The 26439-nt window shown below is 43.8% G+C and overlaps 1 long non-coding RNA gene across 1 annotated transcript in view; it reads right to left on the bottom strand.

Moving 5' to 3' along the window:
* Positions 1-26439, bottom strand: part of LOC106968156 (uncharacterized) — a 656017-nt gene that overhangs the window by 38989 nt on the left and 590589 nt on the right. The window contains exons 5-6 of the long non-coding RNA XR_001429089.3: positions 24379-24530; positions 1085-1223 (exon numbers count right to left, since the gene is read on the bottom strand). This is a non-coding gene — a long non-coding RNA (uncharacterized LOC106968156). The remainder of the gene's footprint in view (positions 1-1084; positions 1224-24378; positions 24531-26439) is intronic.

Below are 26439 nucleotides of genomic sequence, written 5' to 3'. Positions count from 1 at the left end.
CAGCTACTGGCAAAAGGAAGGAGGTTACCACGATTGGCTTTGAAACTCAGTATTTATCCTCAAAATGGGGGCTAACAATGTGGATCTCTATATGGATATATGAATAAAACCTGGACTCTGTTAACAGGGAAGGGAGAATGGGTAGATGGCTCTTGGGGAGGCCACCAGTACTGTTGACCATACAATGCACAGCTTGCCAATGACTTTCATCCTATTCATTATCAATTTGCCAACCGTGGTGATGTTGGGAGAAGAAAGTGGAGGCAAAGAATATTTTGCTTAACATATACAGTTGACACTCAGACAAAGGTAGAGGTCAGGGGCACTGACACCGTCAGTCAAAAATCCACGTGAAGGGGCACCTGGATGACTCAGTCGGTTAAACGACTGACTCTTGATTTTGGCTCAGGTCATGATTTCACAGGTGGTGAGATCGAGCCCCACATCGGGCTCTGTGGTGACAGCATGGACCCTGCGTGGGATTTCTCTCTCTCCATCTCTCTCTACCTACCTGTTCACCCTCCTCTTTCTCTCTTTCTCAAAATAAATAAACATTTAAAAAATAATCCATGTGTAACTTTCTGACCTCTCCCCCCAAAAAAGTTAATTACTAATAGCCTGCTATTTTCTGGAAGCCTTAATGATAACATACACCACCAATTAATACACATTTTTTGTGTTATATATATTATATACTGTATTCTTACAATAAAGCAAGGTAGATAAAAGAGAATGTTATTAAGAAAATCATAAGGAAGAGAAAATACGTTTATGGTACTGTATTTATCAAAAGAAAATCTGTGTATCAGTGGTGCCCCCAGAGTTCAAACTCAAGTTGTTTAAGAGTCCATGGTACTGGTGATATATCGCTAATATACATATTCTAAGTAAATTCATGCTTGAATCCTACAAAGTGAAACCTGAAAATATTTTTTAAATACCTAACAATTAGTTGCAGTATAATCTGAAACATCAGAGTAAAAGAACTTCTTTTTCTACATTGATTTGCAAAGGTTTTTCTGCCTACTTTTCTCCCTTGATTTGCACAACAATCAGGTGATGTATGAAGGGATATTATTATTACCATTTGCAGATGATACGGATGCTCTTAGATCTCTAGAAGTAACTTCAGATACAGAGTTCAGAAGTAGCAGATTTCAAACTCCAATTCAGTTCACCCATTTCTTGGTTAGAAGTTTTTCTTCTCAATCACAGTGTCTTGCCTGTAAAATAAAGACATTCTGAAATGTTTTCTTCAGCCATCATTAGCAGAGGCTCGCTCCAATCTTACAGTCAAGAATCAAATACAATGTGCCAAGAATATGGCAGAATATGTGAGCACATATCCAGCCATGACATTCTTAGCATCATTCATTTCCAGAGAAGTGAACGCACACATTTATGTGTTACTATTCTATGGAAGGGTTATCTGGAGTCTTTTATTATTATAAACGTTCTTTCTTCAAATGCCCAGGGTTAATTGCTAATTCCTATTTTTCTTTTTTTCCAAACCAAAATTGGCAATGGGCCATTTGGAAATGTGACTGCAGAGAATATGAAGTATGAGAAACCTCTTCCCAAAAAGAAATGTTCACTTAGAAAAAAGTTTCATTCCAGAAAGGCACAATTTGGATAAATCTCCGTTAAAAACTGTGTAAAATTGCCAGTTGCTTACATCGATTACTGTTGTAATCAATGGAATGGGATAGTTAGTGATCTTTAAAAAACTTTAATTGCCATATTTTAATAGAAAGTTTTTGACATATTTTATAAGAGCGCTATAATCATTGTTATTTACATCATGCTATACTCAACATTTTTTTTTTAATTTTTTAACGTTTATTATCGAGAGAGAGAGAGAGACACAGAGCGTGAGCAGGGGAGGGGTAGAGACAGGGGGAGACATAGAATCTGAGGTAGGCTCCAGGTGCTGAGCTATCAGCACAGAGCCCGACGCAGGGCTCAAACTCACAAATTGCGAGATTGTGACCTGAGCCGAAGTCGGTCGCTTAACTGACTGAGCCACCCAGGCGCCCCTCAACATTTCTGTCAGAGACTCCAGCCAGGGACCCTGCCCTCTGCACCCCACTTCCATGGCGTGGCAGTCGAGAGACCTCCATGTGATTTCTTGATGTGTCTAGAACTTACTCTTATGCTTTTCTTTGCACCTACATGCCAAGATCCTGGAAGGAGACTGAGGATCTGCTCTGAATGAAACAAATAGGAGGCCCCAATCTCTTCACTGGCTTTTAAAACAGACAAGCCAACCAACCACTCGCTCTAAACATTTTAGGAGTTAAACAGCCCTGGGAGGGAAATGGAGGTTCATGGGGTAGGGCTCCATTGAGAAACATTTAGGCTCTCCCCCTCATTTCAATTCTTATCTGGAATCAATGGAATATTACTCCTCCTCTCTCAGCTACACCAGACCTCCTCCCCGCAAGGTCTCATGTTCTCCATTGTCAGGATATTTTCTCTTGCTCTTCTCTTTCCAGGAGGGAAATGTGGCATCTACTGGTTGTATCAAACAGTATTTTCCCACTTCTTTGCATTTCTAATTCACCTTGTCTAGTGTCTGAATCACAGTATGTATAAACGAAAGATATTGTTAAAAGATTACTTGTCCTGACTTTTCTCCCATTCTTTTCCCAGGTGAAATCATAATTTGGACCAGAGGTCGGCAAACTAAGGCGAGATGGCCAAATCCGGCCACACCTGTTTGTTACTATTTTTTGTCTAAGGTTGGTTTCACACATGCACTCCACAACAGCGGAGGTGCGCAGTTGCGACAGAAGACCATGTGGTCCACTGGGCTGGAAAGATTAACAGGCCATCCTCTCACTGAGAAACTTTGCCCTGATTTAGGCAACATTCTTTTTTTAAAAAAAATTTTTTTTAACGTTTTTTTTAATTTATTTTTGGGACAGAGAGAGACAGAGCATGAACGAGGGAGGGGCAGAGAGAGAGGGAGACACAGAATCGGAAACAGGCTCCAGGCTCTGAGCCATCAGCCCAGAGCCTGACGCGGAGCTCGAACTCACAGACCGCGAGATCGTGACCTGGCTGAATTCGGACGCTTAACCGACTGCGCCACCCAGGCGCCCCTTCAACATTCTTGAAAATACTTCACCTGTACCCAGGGCTTTACTGTTCACGACATTTTTACTTATCTTATTTATCTTGGTCTTCTTGTACCTCAGAAATGCCTATTCTCTCATTTTACAGATGGGAAAATTAGAGAAAGACAAATACCATATGATTTCACTAACATGTTTTTGTTTGTAAAAAACAAAACAAATGAGCAAACAAGCAAAACCAGAAACAGAATCATAAATACAGAGAACAAACTGGTGGTTGCCAGAGGAGAGGGGGTTGGGACGGTGGGCAAAAATCGGTGAAGCGTATTAAGGTGTACAAACTTCCAGTTGCAAAATAAATAAGTCACGGGGATGACAAACACAGCATAGAGAACAGTCATTTATATTGTAATAATATACGGTGAGTCCACTTACTGTGGTGAGCACAGTATAATGTACAGAATGGTCAACACTATGCTGTACGCTTGAATTTAACCGAACATTGCAGGTCAACTATGCATCAATTAAAAAGTAAAATAAAACAAAATTAATAAAAATAAAACCCAAAGTGTTCAGGGACAGAGTTAAAGATGGGATGCAGTCAAGTTGGAAATAACGCAAGTATACCGATAGGCAGTTTCTCTCCTAATCTCTTAATTTAGACACTTAAAGTCCAATGGGAATTTCCTGTTAAAAAAAAAAAAAAAAGAAAACAAGAAAATAAAATTAGAAGGTGACTAACCCAAGATCACAGAGGTGGCACCTGGCAACTTTGGGATTAGCACAAAGTGATCGGTTGGCACACTAGAGATGACGACATTTGGAAAGGAGAGGGGAACTAATCGGCCATCCAGAGACCTTCTTATCCTCCCTCTTCTGTGGTTGAAGAGGGGCCATTTTTGTTTGGTCCTATTCCATCTACTGTGAATGCTTCAGGTAATTTGCCTGCTCAGTTCCCCTCCCCAAATCTCTCAGGGGGTGGGAGATGTTAAAATGGATGAGACAACCACAGATTAGTTCTTCTTAACTCCGCGCTCACTGGAGTAGGATTAGAAGGCACAGAAATGCCCCCGAGTCCAAGAGCTGCCCAGGATGCACAGGCACCTCAGAGCCCAGCTGCTGCTTTGGATACATTTTGGCACTGGTTGGGCCTGTTGGCTTGGCCTTCTCACTCTGAATTCAGTGCTCTTTTCCACTATATTAAGCAGACTGTTGAATAACGATAGCACAAATGAATGATCATGATTTCATTAGGAAAACACAAAAGAAGAGATGAAATTTTGTGCTGGATTCCAAATGTGGCCATCATCAGTTTCTCGCCTCTTTGTAGGTGCAGATTGCTCCTCTCTTCCTGTGGGTGGGAGAGTCTAATTCCTTTCCCCTTGAATCTGGGTGATCTTGGGGGCAAGTCTGAGGTGGGACTTCTGACATTAGGTTATAAGAAGTTGGCAACCTCTACCCTGGGTCTCTCAGAAGGCTCATTCTGAGAAACTTCCTCACAGAGCCTAGCTGCCATGATGTGAGAAATGGAAGCCACACAGAGATGCCACAGACAGGCGTTCTAGTCAAAGTCTCCAGCTCATCTCAGCCAACAACAGCCATGTGTGAGTGCCATCTTGGATGACCAGCCCAGTGGAGCCTAAGCGAGAAATCCTAAGCGAAAAGCACCCAGACAACTCATACGCTTGTGAAAGTTAATACACTGTTTTGTGTTTCAAGCCACCACATTTTGGCATAGTTTTATGCAGCTACAGGTAACCAAATAAAAGCTTAAAAACCAAAAGGCAATTCAGTTATAAACAAGAAAGATGAACATATTTTGTGAAGCCAACCTAATCAACAAGTCCATTGTTCAATAAAAATCATAAAAAAAAATAATTCCCTAAAGTCAGTGAGACAAAACAAAGTTTCAGATTTGGGGGTAACTAGTGGGGGCGAGATGTGTGCAGGTGGGAAGAGGTTCTTACAGCACAATCGTGCTTCAAAGTTGCCAGTTGTTAGCGAGACAAAGTTTCCCCTGTAGATGCTTCAGGCATAAGGATCTTACTCCCAGGGAAAATTAAAGAGGTGCAGAATAGAAATTTCATGGTATCTTCCAGGATAGACCCAGGGATGAAGATTTCTAAGTCTTTGCCCTAGAGAAGAGAAGCCCTGGCTGGAGGAAGGACAAAGGAGTAGAAAAGAGAAAAGGAAATGTTGGAGACACTCCAGGAACACCTGGGTTTCCTTCTGAGGCCGACTTTGTATCCCTGGAAGGTAATCCCATGGGAAGAGGGAAGCAATGTTTTGCTCTTTCGTTGTTCCTCATGGGTGCTCTCAGTTGGCTAATAAAATAAAACTGTCTACATACCTCACAGTGATCTGCTTGCATGCTTTAACATCCCATCGGTGTCTGGATTTTGATGAGTTTGTTTTCCTCGAAGAAAGAAGGGCGGTCATCTTGGGGAGTCAGGGGCACCTGAAAAGGTCTCCCTTCAACTTTAGAGCAAGGAAGTCCCAACACTGGGTTTCTTTTCGAAAGGGGCATGTGTGTGTGTGTGTGTGTGTGTGTGTGTCTATTCAACCACAAGGTCAATCTTCTGGAACAGTAAATTTTAGACCTTCCTTCTCCGTCTCCTATACCCCCCCACCCCCCACCAAGCTTGCTACTTCTATTTTCTGTTTCTTCCTCCCTCTAGTGCTGGGTCTGCCATTCATCCCTCCAAATATTCTCTGAACTCATCTCTCCCTGACTCTGCACAGAAAAGCTGACTTACAACGACTTCATCAATAGACTTTCTTGCCCTTCCTTTTCTGGTTGAGTTCAGCCAATGCGGAGCCCCGGAGAATGAGTGAAGGCAGTGACAGAAGTGACATCGTCATGTTTATTCCCTTGGCTTTCTCTCTGCAGTCACTTTGAGCCAGTGGTATCCCTTGCCTGAAGGTCTGAGCTCCTCTCATGACACCCCTCTCTGCAGGACTCTCTCATTTTGGTTTCAGTAACTGTTCCCTCCCCTCCTATCTTGAGCCTAGAAATGGTAACAGCTGTGCTTTTATTGGGTCAGGGTGCTGTACTAACCATTATGGCTTCCCTACAACTCTGTAAATAGTCTCTTTATTAAATTTATTAAAATCTCATGGAATGATGCTAATTTGAGCATGCCATCTACTTCCCGCCAGAACCTGATGGATACACTATTCTACACTATGGGTCATTACATCTTACTATAAATTTAGTTCAAGGTTTTCTTCCTTTCTCAGCCATTTGTGATAGTAAGTCCAACTGTGGCACTAAAAGATTTTTGGTTCCCAGGAATTTCATGGATAAACAATCAGGTGGAGTTTGCACTGGTAGGGGAGGAAAGGGCAAGAAGATTAAAATCTGCTCCTCACGAATCACACCCGAAGGAGTCTTCCATTTACTCTGACATTAATTTTATAGAATACCCTGCCCCTTCACCTCCATTACAGCCTTACTGAAGCTAACTATTGGCTAGGTGAGGGTGGAGAGCTAGTCTTTTTCCAGGTGGGGCTGGGCTGGGAGATGAATGCCTGGAGATGCAGGGATCAGGGGGGCTGTGGTACGGTGGGTGCGGAAACACCAGCACAAACCTCTTCTACACTGTGATTGTGCTAAGGTGAACCATGACTAAGCACATAGCTGCTGCTGCTTCTTTCTTCTCCTCCTTCCTTCTCCCCCTCCTCCTCCTCCCCCTCCTCCTCCTCCTTCTTCTCCTTCTCCTTCTTCTCCTTCTTCAAGTAGGTTCCTCACCCAGCACAGAGCCCAGTGCAGGGCTTGAACCCATGACCCTGAGATCAAGTCCTGAGCTGATATTGAGAGTTGGACGTTTAACTGACTGAGCCACCCAGGTGCCCCAGCACATAGCTTCTTGATGTGGAAAATACAGGTTTTCAGTGTAATTTCTGCCTCCTCTGCTATGATTTTGTTAGTTTTAAAACCACCACGTTCTCACCAGATTTAGGTGATATTAGGGATGCTGCTAAAAGTCTCCTGAATAGTTTCTGAGTTTCTACACCGAAGACCTCCTCAGCAGTAAATATGAAAGAGACATATTTGATCACAGAGCTCCCTGTCCTTGCAAAGTGCCTAGCGGCCCTCCATTGCTTAGGATGTAACAGCCAAATGTTAAGCCTGACATTCTAAGTCCCATAGCCTCACCTCTATTCCTAGTCCCTCTCCTACCTCTCTCTCTTTATTTCTCCAGGCAGATTAATCTTCAGCCAAAGCAATCAACCTCTTCATTTCTAAGCCTGCTATACAAGTTCCTCCTTGTAGGTGGCCCCCTCAGGGCCCACTGGCTTCTCTGCCAGCTGGAAGTCCTTTCCTTAACAGACGTGGCCTCCCCCTGGGGAGTGAGTGATGGAAGGAAAGGTGCTTGATTTCACGTTTTGTGGATCTCTCCAGCACAGTACAGTACCTTCACATTCTAAGTATCATCAAAAGAATTTGTGGGGCAAATGAAAGTAGCTGATCCAAATGGTAATTTTTCAGGAACTGTTTCTAATTGTCTTTGCCCGAAAACAACAGGCAAGTTTGAGGTTCAGAAATAAGAGGTAGACAGCAAGGGTTCTGTATTGCGGGATAATCCTTAACTCTTCCTTTTCAGAGCAACATCTATTTGTCTATGAATAGACACGATTCATGTGGATCTACTAACCACATTCATGCACAACCAGAATGACGAGGATTAAGCCTAGATTAAAAAGAAATCTTCAGTATCATCATTTGTCAGCAGTAAGTACTCCATAAATACAGACTCCACCGAGGACTGATAATGTGTAAGTTTTTCGAGGTGCTCTGGGGGAGGGGACAATTCCTTCACGGTTCCTCCATATTTATCTAAAGTAAGTAAGACAATGGAATCCAGAAGAAAGCCAGGAATTGGACAGAGTTGAACGTGTTCACAATTTTTTTCTTTCTGATTGGAAAAATGTCCTGTTCTGGTGTTTGATGCTGCAAAGAGTTTCCTTCAGCAAGGAGTTAAGGTTAGATGTGGCCCAGTGCCTACTGAACTCCTGTGGGAAGGCCAAAGGAAGGCAATGGACAAAGCAGTATGGAAAACGTTACTTCCAAATTGTAGTTATTCCCCAAAGATGGGCCCCAGCTCTAACATTTACCCTGTATCTTGTAATAGCATTTGGGGAATCATTAAAAGCTTTTGGTGTCACTATTTTAATTAAGAGTGAAAGTTCCTCAAGGGCCAGGCTCAGTCAGTAGTGGTCATTGGGGAGAAATGGAATGTCAAATAAACGCAGGCTCTTGGATTCTACCACAGAGTCCTAGAACCCTTACGTAAAGCGTGTTTGGAAAGCATACTTCCTCTAGCGAGGAAAGCGAAGCTGGGACTGGGCGTTCTCTCTAAATCTCTCTCCAGATCTATACTCTATCTATAACATGTATGTCCACTGAAATACGGAATCCATAGTCAGCGAATGAAAGTGTTTACGTTTTTTTGATAAAGGTCTCAAAAGTGTTGTAAAATTGTATGTGTGGAAAGCTAGATTTAAATCTTGAAATATGACTGAGGACTCCATGTGCCACACGTGGAAACTTCCTTTTTAAGCTTCACCCTCGGATACCTAGCTTGCATGATATACGTGACTTGACAGTCAGGGAGGTAATACAATGTGCATATTTTTATACCTTCTTTCGAAATTGCACAACACATCATTTTCCTGACAAACGGTATTCTGAAAGTGTACCTTCTTCAGGTTACTCTCCCTCTCTACACCTTTTATGATAAACAAAGAACTTTTTTTCCCCCTCCAAATTCCTAATTTATCATGACACAATTGCTGAATGAGCAGATTCGGTAACCTAACTACATTCTTTCGGCTTTGGAGGGGATCCAGGGGTATTTACTTTAAGTACAGTGCAATCTCACTATAATAAAATACTGTTTGCGAAACATTTCCCAATAACCACGTGCATTAGGATGTTATGCCGTTAGCGATTACTACTCTACCCAGGGTACACTATATCAGAGAAAACACTAAACTTTAACTATTTCCTCCTTTGGGAATCTGAGAGATCACTTTGCACAGACTAATGTGTCAGGTATTCTATGCTCTGTAAAAATGGCACTTGAATGCAGATTTTGGTACGCTCGCCCTTTGTAGAGAGCTGTGTCCATGAAGACAGGGATCCATAGACACAAACATGTGATGATTCTACATATATTTTGAGAAGACATCAGCATACAAACTAGAAAAAGAAAAAGTAATTTACGTACAACTTTGCATGGCCCAGCAGTACCACATTCAGGAAATACCTCCAGAGCTGCAGACACGAGTGTGTTAATGTCTTTGATTACTTTCATATGGTACACTTGGAATTGTTAAAACACAGCTGCCACACATCAGAAGGTACTAGAAACAATCTGTTGGACAATACAGCAAAATGGCAGTAAATGAATTTCAGAAATACCCCATGCTAGTTACTAGGGGATGATTTACATGAAAAAAGAACAACAACAAAAATTTAAAAAATGCCAAACACATCAGGAAATATCCCCAAAAGTCACTGGTCTTTTTTGGTCTTAAACATCCCTTCAAAAAAAACACAAAAAACAAAAAACAAAAAAACCCCACATCATTTCAATACTCTGTTGGTATTCCTAACTGGTGGAAAACATATATAAACATAAATGTATATAATGCATATTATATATATATGTCATGTATAGAAATGTAAATAATGTATTTACATATAATACATATCATGTATATAATATATACAAATATTTGAAAATACATATATAATATATAATACATGTATAATATATATGCATTCCACAATATTGATTAATAAAGTTTTTTTCAAGATAATTTTGTTTGTTAAGAGCAAAACTTGACAATTTTAGGGGCGCCTGGGTAGCTCAGTCAGTTAAGCATCCAACTCTTAATTTCAGCTCAGGTCACGATCTCATGGTTCATGAGATCAAGTCCTCATTGGGCTCTGTGCTGACAGCCCAGAGCCTGCTTGGGATTCTCTCTCTCCCTCTCTGTCTCTCTCCCACTTTCTCTCTTTTTCTCTCTCTCAAGATAAATAAATAAACTTAAAAAGGGGGCACCTGGGTGGCTTAGTCGGTTGGGCGTCCGACTTCGGCTCGGGTCATGATCTCACGGTTTGTGGGTTCCAGCCCTGCGTCGGGCTCTGTGCTGACAGCTCAGAGCCTGGAACCTGCTTTGGATTCTGTGTCTTCCTCTCTCTCTGCCTCTCCCCTACTCACTCTTTCCTTGTCTCTCTCTCTCAAAAATAAACAAACATTAAAAAAAATAATAAATACACTTAAAAAAAACTTGCCAGTTTTAGAGGACTAATTATTATCCAAAGGTAGAAAAATCACCTTCCTAGAGCAAATCTCAAGGGGTGTATTGGTTTATCCCTAGCTTCAGAGTGCTGTGACATCTCATCTAGCAATAGGCAGTTACCTGTTCTATTCTTAAAACTTTCCAATAAAGATGATTCAGCAGTGTGTCTTAGAAGCTCATTTGGTGTCACATCAGTCACCTAAAAGGACCTGGAAAACATTAGACATAATCCCAGTGGGTATGCAAAGTTACTAGAACACAGGAAGGGACCTGGATTCTCTTCCAAACACAGTCTCTGGCTACAAATATTTTTAAAGCAGGATCAGAATTTTGAGGATCAGAATTGCCACAAAGCAGGCGGAGGATGTTGGTGTTGCCATTGGGGTAAAAGGTTGTCCTACACGTTGCTGATAGATCGCAAATTCTCATTAGCGACGTGTTGTTTTAACGGCACCGGGTTAGAGAAGGCACGGTCAGAAGAGTGGAGACACCTGATGTTCTGGCAAAATGAATGTTAACGTACTGATGTGTGCAAAGGGTTAATGTACAAAGATGTCAGAGATGTGGATTTGAAAGTGATCTGTCAGCACACATAAACAACTCACAGTTCCAGGCTAAATTTGAGGCAGAAATTCTTGTTCTCATTTACCTGGAAAATGGATCAGATAAAGGGTCTAGAGACATCATTCTTTTTTTTTTTTTTTTTTTTTTTATGTGGACCTATGGTGAGTATTTCCCCCAACTGCAGGGAAATTGAAAATGAATGTTTAAAATTAATTGATTCCACTAATTCTTAAAGAGCACATTGTACGTGCCAGGCGGTAACGTGCCAGGGAATACAGCTGGGAATAAGACAGACAAATGCCCTGGATTTTTTGGTACTTAACATTTTGTTAGAGATAGACAGGCGATAGATAAGTAACTTAAAAAAAAAAATCAAACAAGATAATTTCAGCTAATGATAAGTGTCATTAAAACCATAAAACCACATAATGTGCGGGAGTAGCTGTGGGTGGAAAGATGGGCTAAAAAATTGTACAGTCAGACAAAAGCCTCTCTGAGGAAATGGCATTTAGGCTGAGATCTGAATGACAAGAAGGAGCCCACTCTGCAAAGCTTGGAGGGAGAATATTCCAGAGAGAGGGAAGAGCAAGTGTACAGGCCCACGGGTGAGAGCAAGCTTGGCGTGTTCCGGGGACAGATAAGGCTGGTGAGGGGCAAGGCCCGAGCGTCACAGGCGAGGAGAAGTGCGCTTTTGTGGGAGCCGTCTGGATGTTTTTACATTTCACAGTTTGGGTTCGGAAAGGCAATGAAGCACTTTTAGGATACTGAAAATCATTTTGGATTACGGATGTAATCTTGGCTCTTACCTGTTCTCCCAACTGTCAGGATACCTGTGCGTCCTCCCTGTGCAGTCGGGCTTTGCTAGCTCTTGCGGTGGTCTCTGAATGCTGGACCCCAGGCCTCTACAGAAGTCCCCACGTTTCCCCCCAGTCACCTTTAGGTCCCCAGGGGCAGGTCGCCTATGATCATACAGGGATCCATCCCTCCCCATGTGGCTCTGTCTCCATCCTTCTCCTTCAGTCATATTGCTTCTAGGGGCACTGCCATCTGCTGACCCCACGATGTCTCCAGGCCTGGGGTCCCCTCTGCTGGGTATGGCTTCTTTCACTGCCTCGGGACAGCACCAGCACCTTCAGAAGGCACCGAAACCCTGCACCTCCCCCAGCCTCTGAAGGTCCCAAACCACAAGGGATTTCTACAGAGTAGGGCAAAGCATGCCCCCTCGTGTGACACCATCCTAGGGGCTGAAACGTGTGGCTACTTGTGACCACTGTCTTACAGCTCAGTGTCAGTCCTTGCAGGTTCTATTTGATGGTGCCTCCCACCTCCCTCCCCCAGCACTCCCTACCCCTTCCCCACCGTTGGACTCACGCACAGGTTCATGGGGTTCTAACCAGGAGACAAAATGCAACGGGAATCACCACTCTGCTCGCAGAAGGATCCCTCTCCTTTAACAAGCTGCGCGCTTGGTGTCGAGCTCTCCGTTCCCCTAAATATATCTTGGTCTTCAGGGTCATGCAAATACAAGCTCCATAAGCCTCTTCTTTCTCATTTCCCCATCTGCCCAGGCGTGGCTGAGGCCCCGATAGTGGACGTAATGTTCTCTCGATTTGCTACCTCCCTACGTGTCTGTGCCCTCTCTGTCAAAGTCTCCTTGTCCTTCGAGACTTACCTCTGGGGTCACTGTTGCAGTGGAGCCCAGCAATGCACGAGGCAGCCCTCACCGGGGCCCCTGGGCACTTGGGGCAGCCAGGGCGCTGGAGGACTTCTTAGCCTCTCTTGTGAGAAGATGACCTCTGTCAGTTCCAGGACCCGTTCCGGGCCTGCGATGATTTTTTTCCAGGTAAGGATTTGGCACTTTCTGGGTTTTAAAATGTTATTTTTCTGGCCTTTTGTGTCCGTTACGACGGGCAGCTGTTTGGGGCCGTGGAGCGGTGCTATGCACATACTGTCTGGCCAGATGGGGCAACCAATTCCCCAGGCTACGCCACTAGCCGCACATTCTGCGTGTTTCAGGTCAAGCAAAGCCTCTGGCTCATACCTCCAAGAGCACATCCTCTAGCTTACTCCTGGTTCTTAACGTGGGGTGCGTTCAGTGAACCCCCCCTCCTGGCACGTTATGTTGGGTGCGCTGCCCCAGATGGTAGTGTACTTGTGCGTGGCCACTGAGGGATCGGGGGGTCTGTTCCCTGTTTGCCAGGCTGTGCCCCCGTGAGGGCTCGTCAGCCTGAGAAATGTCTCCCAGCCACTTGGCCACCCAGAGAGGCTGCTTTTTTCTAATTTGCACAAAGACACTGTTTGTGCTGCCCTGACAGGTGTTGGTGGGAGTGGTCCAGTTCTCCATCCTAATTACATCCTCTGGGAGCCAGCCTAGATTTTTCATTTGCCTCTGCCCTTCCAACAGTCTTTGCGCTTCACAGAGAGAACACAGACCAGCCCTGTGTCTCTTCATAGAGCTTATCGCGCAAGGCGTCCAGGCGGCTCGTGCTTCAAGTGCTCAAGGTGCTTTCCAAATGCTCCAATGAAATGAACCTCTTGCTGGTGCCTCAATGCAGACAGTGGGCATTCTCAGGGCACCGCAAGTTGCATGGTGAGTATTTTCACGTGCCTCGGGAAACTTCCCTGAAGTTAGCAAAATGGCTTTCCTCTTGCTTGGGGAGGTAACCCAATGAGGAGCACCACCTGGGACCACCAGTATCCATCTATCTCCATGGCATCAGTTGACTGGCATTGTCAGTTGGGGTGAGAATGTGCCCTGGGTTCTTTGTGAGTCATATCTGCACCAGGAATCTTCCAACAGGCAAAGATGCAACTCTTTTTTATGAGTTCTCGTCACCACCCACTAATGCAAAACTGTAGGCCTCTGCGAGTTCTTCCCCTTCCCCCAGATTTCTCAGCGATCCTTCCCTAGCACACGCAGTGAATCCAAAGAGAAAGTCAAGTTAGTTACCATGCATCATCTTTGTTTCTGTTCTTTTGATATCACTCCCTGTGTCCTGCGCTTGGTGTGTGGACCACTTGCGATGTCTACCTCTACCCCTTTCACTAGTTATCGATGCATCTACCCATCCCAATCACCTTTCCAAAGGGACAGTAGCCTCTGCTGGGCCCAGCTGCTTCTTTGGCAGGCCCCTGCCCCCACTGCTCCTGCACCACCAATGGCCAAGGACCCATGAAATATCACAGCTGTTCAGAATCCTGTCATGAAAGGAGGGGTGCATGTTTCTTCTCTTTAGCCTTCTGTTGCACTAGAGGGTTCCCAGAGCAATAACGGATGTGCTCTAAAATCTCAGAATGGATCTCCTGAGCGGCTCTATCATTTTTACTTATATTATCCCAGCTCACCTCACGACTCAGACATAGGCTGGGGGACAAGGCCAGGAGCTCATCCAAGTGACAGACGCTCTGATGTATTCATAATCACCTCTCCCTGGCTCTCTTCCTGACTGAGTTTGTGCTTGGTTCTCTTTTCCATTCGGATGGGACCTTCCTGGGAAGCTCCTTAGCACATCACACAAATCGACTAATGGCAGACCCCCCCCCCCTTCCTGTTTGCCAGACCTACAAAGCTCCCTACTCCCTCCCCCTGTACGTATGTTTTCCAAGTGCGATTAGGTTATATATTTTTTCTATTTGTTGTCACTCTGTCCATATGTTTTACAAGAACAGTTGAAACATTCAACCCCTCCGACAATCTCGTGAGGGACAAAACACATTAATAAGAGATTCAGTCAGTAATCTTCTTCCACATTCCATTAATGCAGTAATGTTTCAAAAGGTTATAATTAGGATTAATTTGTTTGGTGGCTAATGAGGTCATCATGAGTTAAAACTGTGGAGTAGAAAGTATACTTTTTCATTGGTATTCACGAACATGGGTAGTGGTGGGGACAGTAAAACACCTGAATTTAAATGTACGTTGTAATTGTTTCAAGAAGCTTAAATTCCATCATTGGGTGATTGTACCCCTATTCCTGGTTGGGCATTTTGTACAGGTGCCTGTGTATGGGTTCATGTGAATAAGCTTCCTTTAACCACCTCCCCTTCCCTAAAATAATGCATTCTGAGATTTTTCTATGGTAGGACTTTTCAAGGGAAGAGGTGATATACAAGGATGCTGGTGTTATTGGTGAATAAATTTAATGGATTGGTAAGTAACTCAGGGTTAGAGCAATGTTCCCATTTTAAAGTATTTTTTTTCATACTTTTTAGGTTTATTTGTTTCAGAGACAGTTGGGGGAAGGGGCAGAGAGAGAGGGAGAGAGAGAATCCCAAGCAGGACTCTGCACTAGTACAGAGCCTGACCTGGGGCTCGATCTCACAATCCATGAGATCGTGACCTGAGCCGAAGTCAGGAGTCGGACACTTAAGCAACGGAGCCACCCAGGCGCCCCTAAAATATTTTTTTATAACTCCAAAAAATTGCAAATTTGAAAGTCTTACTTTCAATTCATAAAACAGATGTCCGGTGAGGTGTTGGTAAGTGTTTAACAACTGGCTCTCCAGGAAGGGGGCATCAGTGGGGAAGGGCTGATTTGCAGCATGAATCTATTCCGCGACGTAAATACTTTCATTGTCTGGGATTTCGGGATGTCAGCGTGGCATCACTGAACGTGAAGGAGCACACAGTTCTAGAGGATTTAAACCACATGGACACAATGCACGTCAGTAGCCTCAGAAGCAGAGATAAGGGTAAAATGTCATAAACTAAAAAAAAAAAAAAAAGTGATCTTGAATATTTATTACCTTTGGTTTTTTTTTTTAAGTTTATGTATTTATTTTGAGAGAGAGAAAGAGAGAGAGAGCACAAGCAGGGGAGGGGCAGAGAGAGAGGGAGAGAGAGGATCCCAAGCAGGCTCCCTGATGTCCGCACAGAGCCCAGCACGGGTCTCAAACCCATGAACCGTGAGATCATGACCTGAGCCGAAATCGAGAGCCAGACGCTTAACCGACTGAGCCACCTAGGTGCCCCACCTTTGTTTTTAATATAAGTTATCTAGTTACGAGTTGACCTAAATAATGGCCGAGTATAACAAGCCAAATTAACAAAATGCATGAAAGTTTACCAAGCAACTCTTGGGAACCCGTCGGAGCTGACTCCGGTCTATGAACACATCCACCCTGTCACTCAGGACTTATAAGATCCCACTTTGGAAACCGGAAGCCACACAGTCCCCTGAACACTTTGGTCGCAAACACTGACAAACACAATACTCCATCACTTGTGGATCATGTTGGAGTGGCCTTTTGTCACAATAAAACCGCCATTCATCAGACTCCTTAAGAAAACCTCTCAGTTGACGAGATTTTAATTTTAATGTTTTAGAAAGAGAAACAGTTTATAAGTCTGATTTAGTGTTTGCTCAAAAAGGTTTCTAAATCAATATACTAATTCATTTTTTAAAAAAAAATGGATGTTCTGGAAAAGGCTTACTGGTTGATATCATAAACCTATGTACTATAAAAAGACAAACAAAAGTACAAGGTAAAAAAGCACACGTCAGTAAGGAGAGTTGCCTGGACAGCATGTTCTGCATCTGTAGGTATACCCTGGCCTGTCCTGGCTGGGCATGGTCCCCCGCTCCAGGGGTCCCACCTCCAGCTCGCCAGCAGACTGCGGGCCTGGCCGGAGAGGCTGTGCCCAAAAAGCTGTGCAAAGTGCTTGGCTGAGGCGATCATATCCCTTCCCTCTGGAAACTGAACCAGAAAAGAAAGAATTTGTCCAGTGACAGGAGTTGGATCTGAAACAAGGTCATGAGGTATACCTGGGCCAGATAGTAAGTTACAAGGAGAAATTATGAGCAAGCAGAGACGGAGTGATGTGCCAGGCAGAGAAGGAGACGTTCTACGAGAGGGAAGAATGAGTAGCTCGTCTCCAGTGGATGTAAGTCCCTGTCAGCTGGCCCGTTCCAGACCACGTGTAATCTTTTTAATAAGCCAAAGTAAAAAGTAAGGGAGAGAGAGAGAGAATGGGTTACACGGCACCCAGTGCATCATAGCTAGAATCCTAACTGTACGTAAAGAGGAAATGAATGTAGTCCTAGGGATGTTTTGGTTTTTGTGGTTTTCTTTTTTTTGTTTTGTTTTGTTTTGTTTGTTTTTGTTTTTGTTTTTTGCTGGTATTTGCTGTGTGGATGTATGGCTCCTTAAAATGCCAAGCAGAAGAACGGACACATTTTTCCCCCCGTGGGAACTCTATAAATGGGACAGAACATGCTTCCCTTGGTCATTTCTGAGATTCCTCCCCAACTGCGATAGCCTCGTATTATTAAATAATTCAGAGAAGACGTTTTAGTGGGAGCTCAGTATTCATGGTTTAAGTATGTAGCTTTTTGAGAGTTTAACCTGAAATAAAAGTTAGATAATCTTTGAGTATCCTTCAAATATCAAAGGTATCAAAGGTATCAAAGGCAGTTGGGTGACAAAATTAAAGTCAAGTTTCCCATTTCTCACATCTTCTATAGCCCCAGGGAACATTCCACGCAATGATGGTTGGTATTTTTGGTGATAATACCTAGGCAAGGAAGTATCTTCAAAGAAAACTTTGAAAAAGTAACATTTCCATAAATCTCTGTAAGGTGCAAGGTACTTTGTTTACAGTCTCCAGCTGGAATGTCTTAATGCCAGGAGACAGGCAGGCATTAGAATTCCTACTTTCCAAAACGTTTTCTACCATGGTTATTACATAGCCCCTTCCCATCATCTCTGGTGGATCTCCTCCATCCCCAGGGCTTCAGTGACTTGAAGGATGCAAACATCCCCACGTGCATTCCAGAGCCCTTGCCTGATCTGACTTCACGTCTCTCCACGGACCGTGCTTACCTGCATATCTTACTGACGTCTCCACCTCAACATGCCTGAGCCAGGACCAATAGATTCCTACTGCCTTCAGCCTAACCAACTGCTCGCGTGTCTGAGATTTGTGCCAAGACCCTTCTATACACACAAGCCAGGAGTCTTGGGTATTACCTTCCATTCTTCCCTCTCCCGTGCTGGTATAACTGGATGTGATATATCCATGCCAGCCATCTTCAGACTAACGTACTCTCAAAGCAGCAACGAGAATGAGCTTTCTAAACTACAGATGTGATCAAGTCATTCCTCCAGTGTAAAAACCTCTTACTTGTTTTCTGTGCTCTCAGGATAAGATGGCAGCTCCTTGGAGTGACTCAAGACGTCCTTGCCCATTTAGCGCTTACCCCCCTCTTCCTTCCAGTCTGACTTCCTGGTCGTCTTCACACCTGATTCCTTCTGTGTATCCTGCTCCTTTCTGCTTCTGGGTCTCCACTCCTGCTGCTTCTTTGCCAACATCTCTCAGATTACCTTTCCAATCCCAGCTTAGATGTTGCCTTGTCCAGGAAGCCGTCTATGATTCTAGAGACTAAGTTAGGCATTCCTTCGCATTCCTTCTATGAGCATATATATTTGTACTTACGACAGGCTGCTGAAATTGAAGCTTGCTCCTCCTTCACTGGGCTTACCACCTTAAGGGAAGGTACCTGTTTATTTTCAATTGCAAAACTGTGCTTAGTACAGTATCTGACATAGGGTTGATATTCATATTGTTTATGCTATGCACACTGTATCCAAAATACCTGTCAATTGAATACTAATGGCACCAGTGGAAATTTGGTGGGCAATGCAACCTTATTTGAGGTCCCTGATGCATTATACTAATATGAAGGTAGCTGAGAATTGTTGTGTATCTTCTTGCAATCTTTTATCCCAGGGGCATTTTAATGGAAGTTTGAGTCATGCTTTTCAAATTCACTTCCATTTACTTTACAAAATGACTTCAGTGCCTGTCCCAACCTCTCTCTATATATACCATTTTCAGGGGCCTTAACATTCCTCTAGATCACTTCATTTCCACTTGGCCTCAAACACACCAGCTGGCCATACCAGAGACCACACTGCTACTTGCACAACTGGCGCATGTTGGAAGCTGAGACTCTGACCTTCGCCTTGGAAACTCCCCTTCCCATCCTCTCCATTGCTCACCAACAGTGGGCAGGTCAGATCATTACGGCTTCCTGAAGCGTTCCAGTTGTGGGGGGGTCCAGATCACCTGTTGTATCACTTTGCCTCTGGGTACGGACCTCGAGGCTGGCCGTTCCTATGATGTGTCTACTGTCCTATCCAGATCCCTCAATCTCTTTACATTTAACCCCTTCGTCAGTGAGGAGTGGCTGAAAGCTGCTGAAGAAAATAATGAAAAATGTGCTGATTGGGCCAGTTAGGGTTTTGTGCAACCTCATCAGCTGAACCCTAGTGAAGCCAGCCACCACAAAGAATAATTTCTTTTATTCACCTTGTTGTTGATGCCCTATCAAGCCAGCCACAGCAGTTCCAAACCTCCTCTCCTTAAGCCCCCAATGGAGAACTCTCTTTACTTCATTAGAGAACTTTCCCCACAGAGTCACTGGAATCTCTGGGGTGGACTTTCACTCACCACCCTTCCTGTTCTAAAAGCCTACTCCTGGAAGAAGCAGAGACCTTCGGGAGACAGATCCCAGCGAACAGATGGAAGCTCACCCTGACAAAGGGTGAGTCCTTTCCTGAAGACGAGGGCGAAGGGTGGAGATCCAGAGGGACAACAGAGAAAACGTCGAGGGTAAGAAAAAGCAGGATTCAGAGTAGCATCAAGTGCCCTGTCTCCAAAGAGATTGATTTAATTAATTCTATTTTAAAAAAAAAATTTTTTAACGTTTATTTATTTTTGAGACAGAGAGAGACAGAGCATGAACAGGGGAGGGGCAGAGAGAGAGGGAGACACAGAATCCGAAACAGGCTCCAGGCTCTGAGCCGTCAGCACAGAGCCCGACGCGGGGCTCGAACTCACGGGCCGTGAGATCATGACCTGAGCCGAAGTCAGACGCCCAACTGACCGAGCCACCCAGGCGCCCCAAGAGATTGATTTAAAGAGAGATACATGGAGAAGGCATGGAAAGATCTGCCCCTTCATTTCTTCCTGCCTCAATTTCCTCCTCACCCCAAAGAGCTAAACTCTTAAGACTTCTCTGATACCAATATCATAAGAGATTCAAGAAGAGTTTCTGAACATCAGAAAGGTTCTCAGTTACTAGTGTGCTGGGTGGATGGGACGAAAGAAATTGGGAATGTGTGTGAGGGCATTCTGTGACTGATGTGATGACAGGGGAGCCTCCTTGATATTCGGTGAATGGGGGGAGTGATGACGTGCACTGACGAGAAAGCGGTGCCCTCCCCTTGCAAGAGGGGATTGTCCCTCCTTCACACCCTATCGCTGCAACACCCTGTGGAGGTCCCAGAGACAATACCGTGTATTCAGCTTTTTGAGATCCCCTGACAGCGACCCTTCAGGACCAGTCGGGTTTGTAGTAGGTGTTCAATAAAGGCATGTGAGAGAAAAAAAATCTGTGTCCCTACAGAATTGTATGTAATGCCGATTTTTGTAACCCTACCAGTGATTTCCCATCGACATACATTTTAATTTCAGAGGTGCTTTATCTCCACTTCTGATTGACTCTTAATTGGTAGTGCCTTCTAACACTGAGAAAGCTCAGTTATTAAAATGGAACCCTGCAGGGAATCCATTTGTAAAGCGATAAATCCTTTTATAGTGTGAATAATCACCCATTAATTGATCTGGTTTGTAAATTTGAATTTTCATATGCTGCATTTTTTTTTCTCCTTAAGTGTGGGCACAACTACATTCTCCTTGCTATAATCTCAGAGTTCAAGAAGGGTCGGGCATGTATGACAGTTTTTCTATGTCACATCTGAGTCCTTTCTAGCAACTTCCAGACTTTCCCGTCTATTAAATTCTTTTATAGGACTCTTGAGCAAATCCATTTAAATAATGATTTGTTGCTTGTGACATTATTGGTCCATTCACTTTGTGTTAAAAAACAATAGAGGGGTGCCAGGGTGGCTCAGTAGGTTAGGCATATGACTCTTGATTTTGGCTCAGGTCATGATCTCATGGCTTGTGAGTTCGAGTCTCGTGTCGGGCTCTGTGCTGACAGCATGGAGCCTGCTTGGAATTCTCTCTTCCCCTCTCTCTCTGTCCCTTCCCCACTCCCTCCCTCTCTCTCTCTCTCTCTCTCTCTCTCTCTCTCAAAATAAATAAATAAACTTAAAAATTTTTCTTAAAACAAACAAACAAAAAAAACCAGTAGAGAAACTATTTGTCTCTAGGCTACTCACAGATTTTAAAATTCTTAAAAAAAACAAACAAACAAAAAACAATAGAGAAACTATTTGTCTCTAGGCCACTCACTTTCTTTAATAGAGAAAGGCTATCTTCCAACCTTTATCATTTATGAAACGGAGTCCCAGAATGGCCCGCAGAACATTACCATGTGTCTGTGGCTGACATGACAACAGAATTCAGATCACCTCATCTCTCATTAAAGAGCTGCCTCTTGACGGAAGAATAGTTTCTTAGTTCTGCAGAGGTGTATTCAGGATGGCTTCCTGTGACTCACATGACCCTGTTCTGAGAAACGCTCACTGAGTGGGTCCCCTCGCAGAGGGTTACAGGTGTGTGTCCGTGTGGCCAGTTCAAACAAATTCCATCCCTAGTCGATTTTCTAGATGTGGACTCTGTTGCACTAGGTTTTCCAGCGGTAAACCCATGCTTGATAATATTTTGCCCCGCTGCTTTGGGTATTATAACAGTTCATGCAGAAAGTACGGGATTAGCCTCATCATGGATGATGATGGAGGCTGTACATGTGCCCGGAATATTATTACCAATAATTATAGAGGGAACATTTAGCCTGGTGTTCAGTCCATGACGCCCATAGTGTAGGTTATAACAAAAAGAATCTTAAATGGTCTGAACACACCTGTTTCTCAAGTAATAGTACCATAGGGGTCTTGGGTAACATTAATTAATATTTAGCATGACGACAGGGGGGTTTTTCATTTAAGGTTGCTATGGCACACTTTTTTTTTTTTCCATTTTCATTTCAGCTTTTCTTCCCCCCCACCCCGCCCTGCCCCTTTCGGATTGACACGGGCATCGTTTTCTATAATATATTTTCCTTCTATTATTCTGTCCTTGGACTTATTAATCCATCATTTTATTTGGCCCTGCTTTTCAAATGTTAGATATGAGCTGTGATATTTGTCTTGGCTAGCAAAATAAACGGGATGTGAGGATTCACTCAGAATGCATCTTTCCTAGGTTCTTTTATGTCTCCAAGAGAAACCTTGGAGACTTGCCTCCTTCTGACTTCACTCCCCTCTGACTAACCCCCTCCCTATCCGTAATAGAGCCTGATCCCACAAGCTGGGTAATTATTTCCCCATCCGGGAGGGTGGGAGAAGCAGCAAAGGGGACCTAGAGGTTTATCGGAAAAACCTAAATGATGCTGTCTGAGCACAGTAGCCTGTCCACCCAAAGAGAGTGGGTTACAAGCTAGAGACAATAACATTAAAAGCAGTATTCTGTCACGAGGCCTTCTCAGAGCTGTGAAACTAACCTGCTTGTATTTTTTTTTCCTACAGCCCCATAAAAGGGCTCACAGCCAGAAAATACAAATCCCATAGGCTGCTATTATGTTGATGACAGAGAAGAAAGGGGGGGGGGGGGAATTGTTTCATTGCTGAATTGCAGATATAATTATGACATTTTCTATATTTTGCAGCCTGTACCAAAGATTTGTATTAATATCCCCTATGCCCTATAGCAGGAGAGAAGTTAGCACCTTAACGCAGGCCACTCAGGTTCTGATTTTGCTCAGATTGAATCCCCCCGGCTATTTACTAATATGAATTTTGTGGTTAAAGGGAAATTCACAAGCAGGTGATAATGGCTGCCTCTTTTGCAGGACCAGCTGATTCATACAAATCATTCCGCCCAGCGCAGGGAGTGAAGCTAATTGCACTTGGACAATGTGTCTTTCACTGCCAAGATCTGCAGCCGAAGAAGTCTGCTTACTTCAGCCAAAGACGGATACAATGAGGCGTTGAGAAAAATTTAAATAAGTAGCCGTGGCTCACAGGAGAAACGTTTTGGGGGGGGGGGGCGGGTCAATTTGTGGGGCCTGCAGATCAATGCAATTATGATGGAAGAAGCTGAAACTTCTGTTAGTGGGGTCACCTCGCAGCCAATTATCTGCGTGATGAAAAAGCGTGTAAACGGGAAAACCAAAACCCGCACCAAAACATCTATCATTGCTTTCAAATGCCAGCTCAGGCCGCAAGGGCCGAGGTTGGTCATCCTGTCCATACCTTATATTAAGAATTAAGCATTCCTGGCGAACAGTGAGCCAATAAATAAACAAACAACATTTTGGGAGATGCAGAAGAGACAGGGAAATAAAATGTATAGTAATGAAATATTCATAACCTTGCGTTTTATGGACCTCAAACACTGGTTCCATGATTTACGCTCTTTCTGTATGTAGTGGTATGGAATCTGCCGAACAATAATAAAGATAACGTTAGGCGGCTCCTGCCTCCACGTCATGGAGAGGGGAGGATTAATCAGCCTTGTGCCATCACTGTAAACTCGAGCAGATAGAAGTACATATAGGTGACTGCCTTCCCTGCACACTTTCTGCTTGGCCCACGGAAATGGAGACGAGAAATACAGTAATTATGAAAATGACGTGTGTCAGCACCCAGCTCCATACAAATACCCACATTATTCTCCCAGCTTGGGGTTGCTCAGGGGCGCTGGTATAGACCAGCTGCTCCCAAGAAAATGTGGCAGTGGAACTGCGTGTGCAACGTTACCTTTCAGAAAAGCTTGGCCCCCCGAACCCCTACACGGAAAATGCTGTGTTGTGAGCTTGGTGGCCTTCTTGCGTAGGAAAGAGAGCCCCGGGGCAGGTCTGGCTTTTTCCCTGGCCCTCTACTGCCATGGAGCTCGGGCTGGGAGAGGGAGTTGCAGACGAAAACCTGCAGAAGAAGAGCCACACCGTCTTGTTTGAGGCCGTCTCAAACATTCCTGCGATGTATCTGTGCCCCCGTTCAACAGCCAACCTCAAGCCTTTGGTGTTTATCTTGTCCCAGATTCCTCAGGCACGAGCAGTCAGCAGCCCGTCAGAGCTTACGCTGCTGAGCCCTCCTGGGCAGAGGGGCCGATGCTCTCGCACCTTCCCCACCTTCACCGGGGGCCTCAATGATGCGTGTGCTGGGGGCCGAGATCGCCCTTTGTGAGACGAAACTAATGGAACGGGCAGTGCCCCATGACAACCACCGAGTTATCTCTGTGTTCCTCCCACGTCTTCCACACTTGCAAGTGCCCCACTGTCACAGGGACCCTGTCCCTTCCCCCCTTCTGCCTTTTAAGTAACCAAAATTAATTAGCCGTCCACTTGCCTCTAAAGTATGAACCCAGTACTCAGAATACCCCCGCTAACCCTCCTAAAGGGCAAGCAGGAATGATTTTCATTAACATTTTTAGCATTTATCTTTTGGTATTTACCTTGTCATGGTAAGTCACCAACCCTTGCATTTTCCTTCAGGAGACCACACTAGACTGGTGTTGCCCAACTTCCTTCAGGTAAAAGTAGGCTTTTGATGAAAATGACTCCGCCTGCTTTTAGTTCTTGGTAGGCTTAGGGGGCGTACCTGTTTCTGGCACAATAAGAAAATGTTTTGAGTGGATTAATGAACCATTACAGAGAGAGTCAGACGTTGTACCCATATCGGTAACAAATACCCACAACCAAGAGATTAAGCATAAATCTTTGGGAATAAATTGTTTTTCCCCTTTGGTCAATCTTTTATTTCTTCTTTTATTACTTTTTTAAGTTTATTTTTTTATTTGGAGTGGAAAGAAAGTACGGGAGGGGCAAAGAGGGAGGAAGGGAGAGAATCCCAAGCAGATTTCACGCTGTCAGCACAGAGCCTGACTTGGGGCTTGATGTCTCGAACTGTGAGATAGTGACCTGAGCTGAATTTCAGGGTCACCCAGGGGCCCCTTCTCTATTTCTTTGGCTCACGGCTGGGAGTATAGTGATGTGTATAGGGTGACAATAGTGGGTTCTCAGTAAATGTTCCAGAAGTCAGTCAATGAATTTCAAGGTCCTAGTGAATTTTTCTTGCTTCTACATGGGTTGAGGTCAGCTGTCATGCTGTTACAGAGAAATGAAGTCAAGTCAAGAATGGCTTCGTAGGAATACTGAACTAAAACATAGTATCTAATCGGATCTCCTGGAAGTATACTTTCTTTTTTTTTTTTTTAAATCATTCTGTGTCTTTCTTTTCTAATTTTTTTTGTTGTTGTTTTTATTTATTTTTGAGAGACTGAATGCGAGTGGGGAGGAGCAGAGAGAGAGGGAGACACAGAATCGAAAGCAGGCTCCAGGCTCTGGGCTGTCAGCACAGAGCCTGATGTGGGGCTCGAACCCACGAAGTGTGAGATCATGACCTGAGCTGAAGTTGGACACTTAACTGACTGAGCTACCCAGGCGCCCCTGTGTCTTTCTTCTCTAAATGCTGGAAGATTCTTTTACTTGGCATCTTCAAGCATATTTTCCTCTATCATCTACTGAGGAATGCAGAGAGAGCTGGGGAAACCAATGGCAATGGTACTTTTCAGAATTTTCTGAATTTGTGTTTATGTGTGTATTATGTGTAATACATATGTGTATATGCATGTATTATATGAAATATATGTGTGTGTGTGTGTGTGTATATATATATATGTAATACAAAAGAATACATCACACAAAAGAGTAAACAAAGCAACAAACTGTACTTCCATGAAGCTGTTGCCCGATTCAGAGCCTTTTAAAAGAAGAAAATCTTATAATATTCTGGACCAGATAATTCTAAAGCATCCTAAAGATATGGATAACATTCAAAGTTTAAAAATGATGAAGGGGAAATAAATCATTGAAGGTTTTGATAGAAACCATCAACTGCCTTGGGAAACAAATGAAATGAGTTACCTCATTACTTGCAAAAAACCAAAAAACCAAAAAAACGCACAACCAAAAAACCAAAACAAACACCATAAACACAGACTCTCCCCACAGAACAGATTCTATGGTGTTAGATGGATGTTTCCAAGTTAGATGGATGTTTCCAGCCACCCAGTCCTGCTGGCCTGTTCATTTTAGGGCCCCTACATTCCTTGAAAATATTCCCTAAAACAGTCTTCACATGGGATGCACTTTATTCCAGAAAGGTAGATCCTGGAATGAAGTTTTAAGGATAATAAGTTGCAAACTCTACCTTGTCCTTTTGTCTCCCCTCCTGCTGGCATCCTTATAAATGTCTCACTCTGTAACATTTTGGTCTAAGTTGGATAAAACATACCTTCCCAGGGTTCTCTATTTGCTAATAGAAAAAGAGCTGAATTGTCGCCACTGAACTCACTATGAAGTGCTTTGACTTCAGGTGAGCTCAGAATCAGCTTATCACTGCGGTGCTGTGATTTGGGTCATAATTAAAAGATTTTACTACAGAATGACTGTGCTGTTTGTACATTCCTTTCATGTCCTTGAGGAAGAACACCATCAATCACTTATTTGCCTTT

Source organism: Acinonyx jubatus, chromosome D4 (genome assembly GCF_027475565.1).
Source record: "Acinonyx jubatus isolate Ajub_Pintada_27869175 chromosome D4, VMU_Ajub_asm_v1.0, whole genome shotgun sequence".
Taxonomy (NCBI): Eukaryota; Metazoa; Chordata; class Mammalia; order Carnivora; family Felidae; genus Acinonyx; species Acinonyx jubatus.
This window is presented reverse-complemented; position numbering and strand designations above follow the sequence as displayed.